General features: G+C 53.5%; 1 non-coding gene and 1 pseudogene across 1 annotated transcript; one reads left to right on the top strand and one right to left on the bottom strand.

The window, feature by feature from the left end:
- Window positions 1–4,225: 4,225 nt before the first annotated feature.
- Window positions 4,226–4,399, bottom strand: LOC140214732 (U2 spliceosomal RNA; annotated as a pseudogene).
- Window positions 4,400–9,826: 5,427 nt separating this feature from the next.
- On the top strand, window positions 9,827–11,641 carry LOC140214727 (small subunit ribosomal RNA). The gene has a single exon (XR_011891659.1). It is a non-coding gene; the product is annotated as a small subunit ribosomal RNA (ribosomal RNA).
- The last annotated feature ends 35 nt before the right edge of the window (window positions 11,642–11,676 follow it).

Consider the following 11,676-nt stretch of genomic DNA (forward strand, 5'->3'; position numbering starts at 1 on the left):
GCGCCGAGCATTTTTATCGCGCTACCTGGCTTAAGCGCCGAGCATTTTCAGCCTTAAGCGCGGGCGTTCGGCGCTCTCCGTGGCCGCCCCGGCTGACGTGGTTGCGGACTTTGCCGCGCGCCGGCGCCGACAGACTTCCACCGGAATGCATACAATTTCAGCAACAATCCCGTGGCTTCAGTTTTAGTCCCCGCGTGGCTTAAGCGCCGAGCATTTTTTCTCGCTACCTGGCGTAAGCGCCGAGCATTTTCAGGCTTAAGCGCGGGCGTTCGGCGCTCTCCGTGGCCGCCCCGGCTGACGTGGTTGCGGACTTTGCCGCGCGCAGCTTGAGCGGTGAGCATTTTCAGTCGCCATATGTGGCTTAAGCGCGGGCGGGGTGTGGCCGCCCCGGCTGACGTGGTAGCGGACTTGGCGTAATGTTGCCCGTTGTTTCACAGGAAACGGGCACCGCGAATTTCATGCTTTCTTTCCAGCTTGGAACGTTTGGCTTTGTGTGCGGGTGCTGCATTTAAGGAGCTGTGTATAACTTTATAGAGCGTCTCAAGAAAAACAATTTGTTTGAAGCTTCACACGTGAGAGGAGCGGCTTCTGAGTACGAGGCGGTTTTCCTTTTTTTTTTTTTCTGCCGATAATTGTACTCATCTGCCACGTCTCTCACCACGATATGATATTTTTTTGGGGGGTTTCTCCTTTGATCCTCAAGTGAACGGACTGTCCAGTACTGATGCCATTTACAAAAATCCAAAACAGCAGAGGCCCGCACCTGCTCAATCAACGCCAACTCAATTTAAGGAAGGGCTGTTCAAAAGCTGATCGAAACCATCCAGTTTGGGAAAACCTATTTTATGCAGTAGTTTTTATTATTATTTTTTTTTTATTGTGAGAGACGTGAAATCCACACCACGAAATGAACGTCCCTTTGTTACCCTTTTGTTACCGCGGCTTCGAAACCGTGCGTAATACCAATTTAATTGTGTCCTGGTTGGCCGTTTGTCAGCACTTTGTGTTCTTCTAGAAAATCAACTACTAGTTTATAAATTACGTGCGCGAAATTTTCCTCCGTGTGCACCACCAAAATACTTAAAGAAGAGAGAATGCGTCCGGGGCCTTGGGATTTCGAAAATGCCGTGCTCTGAAATTTTCACATCCGCCATTGGAAAGATAATTATTATCCGTCGTAAAAAAGAAAAAAAAAAAGAAAGAAATCACATTTGAAATTATCATTGAAAGTGGCCACGTTTTTCGGGGCATGTCTTGATGAAATAATTTCAGTTCAGTTCAGCATGATTGGATTTCATCTTTTCCAGTATTCTCAGTACTCTCGTTGTAGTACCAATTGCCGGCAGATTTTTTTTTTAGTTGTTTAGAGTTATACATTCCTGAACGATGTTTTTCTTTTCCTCAAAGCTAGCCATAGAACCAGCGCTTTCTATAAAATCATGACAATAAGAATCCAGCATATCGGTTCATCTTCGGCGCGATTAAAGTTCGGGAACTGGCGATTTTTTATTGCCGTGATCAAGAAGGTTAACACCAGATAAGGCGTGATATTTCAGCATACCAGTCACGATATCTAATCGAATCTAAGATTGAAATGGCGTTCTGAATTCTTTCGGTTCCAGATAGAAAGAAACAGAAAAAAAAAAAAAAAAAGAAAGGATGTGATTGATTGCCATTCAAATCTGAAGACCGCGTGGAGAAAGTGTTCCGGTTTACATTCGGCAAATCAAAATGAACGGCTAAAATTAATCCATCGTCTGGTTTCATGCGCGAGATCACGTAAAAGGCAGCCATTCTTCTTAGCATGGTTTCTCTCTTTTGCTCTCTCATTCGCGCACGGAAATTTCTTCGTACGGGAATTTTATGAAGCGAAGGCGGCTGCAGACCATTTTCTTTGTTTAGTTCATGTTCGTAGGCGCAAATTACAAACCTAACACTTGGAGCAACATTTCCACTACTCTAGAGGGGCATAAACTGTAGACAGTGCACGCTTTCTCATTTATCCAATCGCTCGCAAACACATTGCATTGCTAGTCTACAGTGGCAATACAAAGTGACGTTTCACCATGCACGTCGAAGTTCATTACCAGTACCGCGCCAGCATCGACCGGCCGGCGAAGCGACGAGCTCAGCAGCGCATGCGCAAGGCCCGACACCACCCCAACCGAGCTTCCCTGCTTATCGGAGAGAGCAAGTGCGCGTGAACACGGGCGCGTCTGAGTATCTGGATTTAAAAAAAAAAAGAAAAAGAAAGCGTTTCCGAGATATTGACAAAGACAAGTGGTCGCGGTCGCTCTGAATCTTATCGTATTATAGAAAACGTGGGATGGCGGCGCTTCCTCGAGGGTCAGAAAGTACAATCGTCGAACTAGGTGGCAAGTGGAGTACATCCTTTTTCTTGGAACGGTTTGCAATTGACTGCTTGAATGTGCCGACCACGCGTCGCGGGTCGCGTATAGAGCCAACCGTTGGCAAGCACGCGTCTAGCGTAGCAGCAGAACCGATCGCGGTTGCGATAACCCATCGTTGGCAGCGAAAAAGAAAAACACCCACACGCAGTTTGTAGCAATAACCGTACAAATCAATGTGGTTTTAAATATAGCTTCACTGGTCACCCAAGAAGGGCACCGAAACTTTCTCATGACGCACACCGCTGTAGTCCACAAAGAACAAAGCGCACAAAATAGATATGATACAGCCGCACCGCATTATTTCGTGTTTTCACCATTTCATTACTTTCGTGTGCATGCGCGCTAGGGCCACGCAGGCCAGGAGTAAAAGGCACGAAAAAAAAAAAAAAAATGGTACGCAATCCTAAGCTTTGACTTGACTGCTGTGGCACTCGCATTTGTGTTCTTTACCTTAGGCGAACGCAATGCGCAAACTGAACTGGAATTTCCAATAATGGAAATTCCTGTTTGGCTCATATTTGCGTTTTTCGCCCGAGCAAGCGCTTCACTGCACTACGCTTTGCCCCTTCAACGTGGCTACACTGCCCGGCAGGCGTGTTCTGCGTAGGGCCGAACCTGCAGGCAAAAAGCATGGGCGCCGCCATCTTGTTGAGAGCGGCGCCAGGGACACAATCGCGCCTAGCTCATTGAGTTTTCCCCCAAAACTGAAAAAAATTTGACTTCATTAAACGAGAAAGATGCCACGAGTGTCCCAACAAAAAGCTTTGAGGATTACCGAAGGGTAACTGAGGGCGACGCAACGGGCTCTGGAAAGAAGGATGATGGGTGTGGCGTCACGGGGGGATCGGAATAGAGCAGATTGGGGTGTGCGAGAACAAACGCTCGTTAATGACACCAAAGTTTAAACCAGGAAAAACAAATGGGCATGCGCAGGGCATGCAATCTGGGGGGAAGATAACCGGTGGCCATTAAGGGTTACAGACTGAATTCCGAGAGGAGGGAAGCGTAGCAGGGGGTGGCAGAAAGGTAGGAGGGCAGATTAGATTAGGGACTACATGGCGACAATCGGCACCTGACCGGGGTACTTGGAGGATCATGGGAGATGCCTTTGCCCTGCAGTGGGCGTAGCCAGGATGATGATGATGATGATGTTCATGATGAAAAGGTAGCAACAGGTCTTCGTAACATACAGGTTAGAAAGATGAGGCACCTTTTAACCCTTGAATATATTTCGCCACATTCGGGCATACGACAAGTTTGTTTTCGAGGCGCTCGGTCCCACTGCTGCGAAAATGTGTACACAAAGGCTGCACAGTAGTTGCCAGAAATCGGGCACTCTATTTTTCTTTCATAGGGAATCTTTCTTCCACTTGGGCAGCGGATTTCGGCGGCAGGGCGAGCTTGCGTGGGCGCGGTGGTTTACGGATCCAAGCGATAGTGAACTCCAAAATCCAGTGTTGGCTTTGAGTGGGATTCATATTGATTGCGAACCCCACGGCTAATCCTACCCCCCATCCCCCCAAGTGGCTCTTTACAGGAGACAATCATTCAGAGACATCGGACAAATAGGAATTCTGGTTCTTTCTTTTGCTTTCATTAATTTTTCTCGAAGCCCATAACTAGAAATTTGCTGGAGCGGCTGTCCCATTTGCGACGCAACAAGTGCGACGCTACACACAGATGGAGTGGCAGTTTAATTACTCTCGTGGTCCGCGAACCGGCATCGTTGCGTGTAGTATAGGAATGGTGCGTGTCAAGTCAGTGCTCGCGTTGAGCTTGTGCTCTTCATTTTGATTGAATGAAGTCTCACCTAAGTGAGCGGGGCCGATCCCGGAGGTAGTGCAATACCGGGCCGACCTGCGGCGGAGGTGAAGCAGGCTTCAAGCACTCCGCCAACTTCCAAAAATAGGTTTAATATCGTGGGTCCATATAGAACCCGTATCAGATATTAAGCTGATAAGAACAGATACTACAACAAGGGAAGGTTTTATTCATACAGCGATGTCCTTCACTTCACTTCATTGTACTACTGCCTTGTGGGCGCCCTGCCGACATGGGTAACCTCAGCAACAGCGTGGGCAATATTATAAAATTCAGCCTGTGTACAGACTCAACGCTCCCTATCTCACGGATGAATTCGCAACGCCTCAGTCTTTCGCTGTTAACGAAACGCTGTCGCGTAGAAACGAGACCCGAGTGCAAGCTTGCTTGTAACGCGAAACCAACCAAGGCAACCTCGTAGAAAACGGAACAGGCGAGCGGAAAAAAAACGCGCCAGGGGAATGCTTACTTCCGTCTGAATGCGACCGCTCAAGGTGACCTTCCTTGAGGGCTTCGTTTCAAGCCCGTGTGCAATTGTAATATACTACGCGCATTTCCTTCATTTCTTTTTATTTACCGCAAGGCCCACTGAAAATTTTGATACGGCACAGGCCGGGACGGATCGCAACGTGTCGAATCGACCGGTAGAATTAGGTAGCATGCCCCATGTACGAAGACGAGCAACATAGAAGTGAATGACAAAATAAATATAGAAAACGCTGCACACTCCTTCCAACCGGAAACATAGAGGGGAGAAAGATCGCCATCTGAAACACAGGCATTGTAAAAAAAAGAAAAAAAAAAGTGCTACCTCATCATCTTTACCATTACCGTGTGTGTGTATGTATATATGCATGTGTGTGTGTGTGTGTTTGTGTATTTATATATATATATATATATATATATATATATATATATATATATATATATATATATATATATATACGCACACATGCTAGCATAGCTTAAACGCAGCTGGAAAGCTCAGCCTTGCACAAGAACCACCCCCTGTCGCAAACCCCTTTGAAACATTCAAATGCCAAACACGAGTAGAGCGAGGTCGTTCGAACCTGGCGCCAAAACGCATTGGCGCCATCTGTGTACGGAACTAGGAAAACCTGCGGACTTTGCAATACAGAAAGAAAGGTAGATGGCGTGAGCTAACGCTCCATTGCATACTAAGAACGAGAGTTAGTGAATAATGGCAGAAACGTCTTGGGAAGAGAAAAAAAAAAAAAAACACGCAAAAGTTGTTGGCTTGTGCAAGCACTCTATGTTACAGCGATTAAAGAGCATAGCATCTTCTACAACAGCAGCTACAAAAAGAAGAAGAACGTGAGAGAGGGAGAGAGACAGGCGTGTTTCTTTGGAATGCAGAGCATGCAGCACATACTATAAAGTGCCAAAGAGACGGGGAAAGCAGATGGCGCGAAGGTGTATGTCCTCAAAGCTTGAAAGCAATTTCTAAATTACATGTACCGAAGTCCACCTACTCTCATCAGGTTGCTCCCGCCTCCAGTTGCGTTTAAAGTGAAATTACAGTCGCCTCAAAGGCAGACAGAGAGAGAGTGAAAATAGGTACACTTGCTTCGCGCAGCTGCAGCCGTTCAAATTTTACAGCAAGAGCACTCCCGAAGCAACAAAGTCCGCTGCCGCCTGGGCGCAATGCGCTCGCTTCAGTAAATTGCCGTGCTGGCCTCGGCAACCAAGAGGTGTAGTGCGGCAGACTGCTGCATTGTAGCACACCGCAAACCGTGCAGACGTAAGCGATCGCCTCGACATCGCTGCGAGCGCTCGAAGAGACAAAGTCCGAAACCACGTGTGCCGGGGCGGTGCGAGCGCGACGCCTTTGACGCAACTTTTGCGTACAAGCCGCCGCACCGCCACGACGGAATCGCTGGCATCCCGCACGCAGCTGCATTGTGTCACGCCGGCAATCGTTGAAACACCACGCAGTCGTCGGCGTCGGCCCCGACATGGTTGCGAGCGCTGGAAGAGACAAAGTCCGAAACCGCGTGTGCCGGGGCGGCGCGAGCGCGACGCCTTTGACGCAACTTTTGCGTACAAGCCGCCGCACGGACACGACGGAGCCGGTGTCACCCTGCAGAGGGCTGCACTATAGCACGCCGGGAACCGGCAAAGAACCGCGCAGACGTCGTCGTTGGCCGCGGCGTTGCCGCGAGCACGCGAAGAGACAAAGTCCGAAAGGACGTCAGCCGGGGCGTCGAGCACGCCGCCCGCACTGTTCGCACGCGTGCTCGGAAATGGCGAAGGGGCCGCGCTAGCGTGCCTTGAATCGGTGAGCGGCGGTACCGCGGCGATCGCCAGAGCTCGAATCCGCCCTGCAAAAGCCAAATATTGGCGCTCGGCTCGGCGCAGTACGCCGCCGCGTCGCACGAGTACGGCCCCATGGAGGTCTGGGCACTTATCGCTGCTACTGTAAGGGGCCGTACGGCCCCGGCCGACATTGTACCGTAGTGCGATTTTCGGCTTGCGCGTGCTCGTGGCGTAGTCCGCGCACCGTTCCGACGTCGACAATCGTGCCCACGACTACGCGAGCGCTGGAAGAGACAAAGTCCGAAACCGCGTGTGCCGGGGCGGCGCGAGCGCGACGCCTTTGACGCAACTTTTGCGTACAAGCCGCCGCACGGCCACGACGGAGCCGGTGTCACCCTGCAGAGGGCTGCACTATAGCACGCCGGGAACCGGCAAAGAACCGCGCAGACGTCGTCGTTGGCCGCGGCGTTGCCGCGAGCACGCGAAGAGACAAAGTCCGAAACGACGTCAGCCGGGGCGTCGAGCACGCCGCCCGCACTGTTCGCACGCGTGCTCGGAAATGGCGAAGGGGCCGCGCTAGCGTGCCTTGAATCGGTGAGCGGCGGTACCGCGGCGATAGCCAGAGCTCGAATCCGCCCTGCAAAAGCCAAATATTGGCGCTCGGCTCGGCGCAGTACGCCGCCGCGTCGCACGAGTACGGCCCCATGGAGGTCTGGGCACTTATCGCTGCTACTGTAAGGGGCCGTACGGCCCCGGCCGACATTGTACCGTAGTGCGATTTTCGTCTTGCGCGTGCTCGTGGCGGTGTCCGCGCACCGTTCCGACGTCGACAATCGTGCCCACGACTACGCGAGCGCTGGAAGAGACAAAGTCCGAAACCGCGTGTGCCGGGGCGGCGCGAGCGCGACGCCTTTGACACAACTTTTGCGTACAAGCCGCCGCACGGACACGACGGAATCGCTGGCATCCCGCACGCAGCTGCATTGTGTCACGCCGGCAATCGTTGAAACACCACGCAGTCGTCGGCGTCGGCCCCGACATGGTTGCGAGCGCTGGAAGAGACAAAGTCCGAAACCGCGTGTGCCGGGGCGGCGCGAGCGCGACGCCTTTGACGCAACTTTTGCGTACAAGCCGCCGCACGGACACGACGGAGCCGGTGTCGCCCTGCAGAGGGCTGCACTATAGCACGCCGGGAACCGGCAAAGAACCGCGCAGACGTCGTCGTTGGCCGCGGCGTTGCCGCGAGCACGCGAAGAGACAAAGTCCGAAACGACGTCAGCCGGGGCGTCGAGCACGCCGCCCGCACTGTTCGCACGCGTGCTCGGAAATGGCGAAGGGGCCGCGCTAGCGTGCCTTGAATCGGTGAGCGGCGGTACCGCGGCGATCGCCAGAGCTCGAATCCGCCCTGCAAAAGCCAAATATTGGCGCTCGGCTCGGCGCAGTACGCCGCCGCGTCGCACGAGTACGGCCCCATGGAGGTCTGGGCACTTATCGCTGCTACTGTAAGGGGCCGTACGGCCCCGGCCGACATTGTACCGTAGTGCGATTTTCGTCTTGCGCGTGCTCGTGGCGGTGTCCGCGCACCGTTGCGACGTCGACAATCGTGCCCACGACTACGCGAGCGCTGGAAGAGACAAAGTCCGAAACCGCGTGTGCCGGGGCGGCGCGAGCGCGACGCCTTTGACGCAACTTTTGCGTACAAGCCGCCGCACGGCCACGACGGAGCCGGTGTCACCCTGCAGAGGGCTGCACTGTAGCACGCCGGGAACCGGCAAAGAACCGCGCAGACGTCGTCGTTGGCCGCGGCGTTGCCGCGAGCACGCGAAGAGACAAAGTCCGAAACGACGTCAGCCGGGGCGTCGAGCACGCCGCCCGCACTGTTCGCACGCGTGCTCGGAAATGGCGAAGGGGCCGCGCTAGCGTGCCTTGAATCGGTGAGCGGCGGTACCGCGGCGATCGCCAGAGCTCGAATCCGCCCTGCAAAAGCCAAATATTGGCGCTCGGCTCGGCGCAGTACGCCGCCGCGTCGCACGAGTACGGCCCCATGGAGGTCTGGGCACTTATCGCTGCTACTGTAAGGGGCCGTACGGCCCCGGCCGACATTGTACCGTAGTGCGATTTTCGTCTTGCGCGTGCTCGTGGCGGTGTCCGCGCACCGTTGCGACGTCGACAATCGTGCCCACGACTACGCGAGCGCTGGAAGAGACAAAGTCCGAAACCGCGTGTGCCGGGGCGGCGCGAGCGCGACGCCTTTGACGCAACTTTTGCGTACAAGCCGCCGCACGGCCACGACGGAGCCGGTGTCACCCTGCAGAGGGCTGCACTGTAGCACGCCGGGAACCGGCAAAGAACCGCGCAGACGTCGTCGTTGGCCGCGGCGTTGCCGCGAGCACGCGAAGAGACAAAGTCCGAAACGACGTCAGCCGGGGCGTCGAGCACGCCGCCCGCACTGTTCGCACTCGTGCTCGGAAATGGCGAAGGGGCCGTGCTAGCGTGCCTCGAATCGATCGGCCGGGGGCCCCGTAGGGCGACAGACAGGCAATTGTGCAGGAAACCGTACTGGCCATTGGCGAGAAATTGCCGTTCGCGCATTCGGTGGACGCGCTGCGCTTTCACGACTTCGGCATTGTGCTGCCGACGTAAGCTTTCAATCTTGCTCGCGGCGTTACGAGGCGGCACGATTTTCGCCAAACGCTCGTCGAAAGTGGCACGAGTACGGCCCCATGGAGGTCTGGGTACTTATCGCTGCTATTATATGGGGGTCCCAGAGAGCAGTCGCCCCCAAAGCGACCTGGGTGTTTGATATGCGGCGGGCTTCGTGCCCGTCAAGCGTGTCCCCGGTATCGCTCCCGTGGATCCCACAGCTGACGTCTGCAGCCTCATCCGCTTGATGCGTTAGGGGCTGGTTGTCGGACGACGCTTTTTCCACGATATCGAAGTGTGTTCCGCATCGTCCTCGGACGAATCAAATACGAAAGCGCCGAAGGCGCGGGCGTGACCCGTCGCCTAGCGGCTTTGCCGTCTCGGCTACGTTGCAAGTGTCGGTCGGTCCACCAGTGCTGCGGGCTCGAGAGAAACCGCAAGCCGCGATCGAGTCGACACAACCGGTCTATCGAGAATGTTGCGTGCTTCTTGCCGCGTGGCGATACCCGGCCCTGCGGGGAGGGCGCCGTTGCGAGCTCGAACGCCGTCGTCTCGGACTGTGCAAAGTGCTACCCTTTGCGAGAACGAAGCGTGTTGGGGCGCCTGAAGGTGGCCTCGGCATCGCAAAAACGGCGTCCGGCCTGCTTGAAAGGCTGGACGCGCAGTTGAACGATTACCTGGTTGATCCTGCCAGTAATCATATGCTTGTCTCAAAGATTAAGCCATGCATGTCTAAGTACATGCCGAAATAAGGCGAAACCGCGAATGGCTCATTAAATCAGTTATGGTTCCTTAGATCGTTTCTTCCTACTTGGATAACTGTGGCAATTCTAGAGCTAATACATGCAGTGAGCCTGAAGCCCTTTGGGCGACGGGTGCTTTTATTAGACCAAGATCGATCGGGTTTCGGCCCGTATTGTGTGGTGACTCTGGATAACTTTGTGCTGATCGCATGGCCACGAGCCGGCGACGTTTCTTTCAAGTGTCTGCCTTATCAACTTTCGATGGTAGGTTACTTGCTTACCATGGTTGTTACGGGTAACGGAGAATCAGGGTTCGATTCCGGAGAGGGAGCCTGAGAAACGGCTACCACATCCAAGGAAGGCAGCAGGCGCGCAAATTACCCACTCCCGGCACGGGGAGGTAGTGACGAAAAATAACAATACGGGACTCTTTTGAGGCCCCGTAATTGAAATGAGTACACTCTAAATCCTTTAACGAGGATCAATTGGAGGGCAAGTCTGGTGCCAGCAGCCGCGGTAATTCCAGCTCCAATAGCGTATACTAAAGCTGCTGCGGTTAAAAAGCTCGTAGTTGGATCTCAGTTCCAGACGAGTAGTGCATCTACCCGATGCGACGGCTCGGACTGAACATCATGCCGGTCCTTTCTTGGTGCACTTCATTGTGTGCCTCGAGAAGGCCGGTGCTTTTACTTTGAAAAAATTAGAGTGCTCAACGCAGGCGAGTCGCCTGAATAAACTTGCATGGAATAATAGAACAAGACCTCGTTTCTGTTCTGTTGGTTTTTGGAATACGAGGTAATGATTAAGAGGGACAGACGGGGGCATTCGTATTGCGGCGCTAGAGGTGAAATTCTTGGACCGTCGCAAGACGAACTACTGCGAAAGCATTTGCCAAGAATGTTTTCTTTGATCAAGAACGAAAGTCAGAGGTTCGAAGGCGATCAGATACCGCCCTAGTTCTGACCATAAACGATGCCAACCAGCGATCCGCCTGAGTTACTCAAATGACTCGGCGGGCAGCTTCCGGGAAACCAAAGTGTTTGGGTTCCGGGGGAAGTATGGTTGCAAAGCTGAAACTTAAAGGAATTGACGGAAGGGCACCACCAGGAGTGGAGCCTGCGGCTTAATTTGACTCAACACGGGAAAACTTACCCGGCCCGGACACTGGGAGGATTGACAGATTGAGAGCTCTTTCTTGATTCGGTGGATGGTGGTGCATGGCCGTTCTTAGTTGGTGGAGCGATTTGTCTGGTTAATTCCGATAACGAACGAGACTCTAGCCTATTAAATAGGTGCGGGGTTCCCAGCACCTTACAACCTTCTTAGAGGGACAAGCGGCTCCTAGCCGCACGAAACAGAGCAATAACAGGTCTGTGATGCCCTTAGATGTCCGGGGCCGCACGCGCGCTACACTGAAGGAAGCAGCGTGTCTTTATCCCTGTCTGAAAAGACTGGGTAACCCGTGGAACTTCTTTCGTGATTGGGATAGGGGCTTGCAATTGTTCCCCTTGAACGAGGAATTCCCAGTAAGCGCGAGTCATAAGCTCGCGTTGATTACGTCCCTGCCCTTTGTACACACCGCCCGTCGCTACTACCGATTGAATGATTTAGTGAGGTCTTCGGACCGATGTCCGGCGCGGCCTTTCGGTTGCGCCGGTCTGTTGGAAAGATGACCAAACTTGATCATTTAGAGGAAGTAAAAGTCGTAACAAGGTTTCCGTAGGTGAACCTGCGGAAGGATCATTACCGGATTGTGAAGGGTGGCGAGCGCCATTGTTTCT

This window comes from Dermacentor andersoni, unplaced genomic scaffold, assembly GCF_023375885.2.
Source record: "Dermacentor andersoni unplaced genomic scaffold, qqDerAnde1_hic_scaffold ctg00000595.1, whole genome shotgun sequence".
Classification (NCBI taxonomy): Eukaryota; Metazoa; Arthropoda; class Arachnida; order Ixodida; family Ixodidae; genus Dermacentor; species Dermacentor andersoni.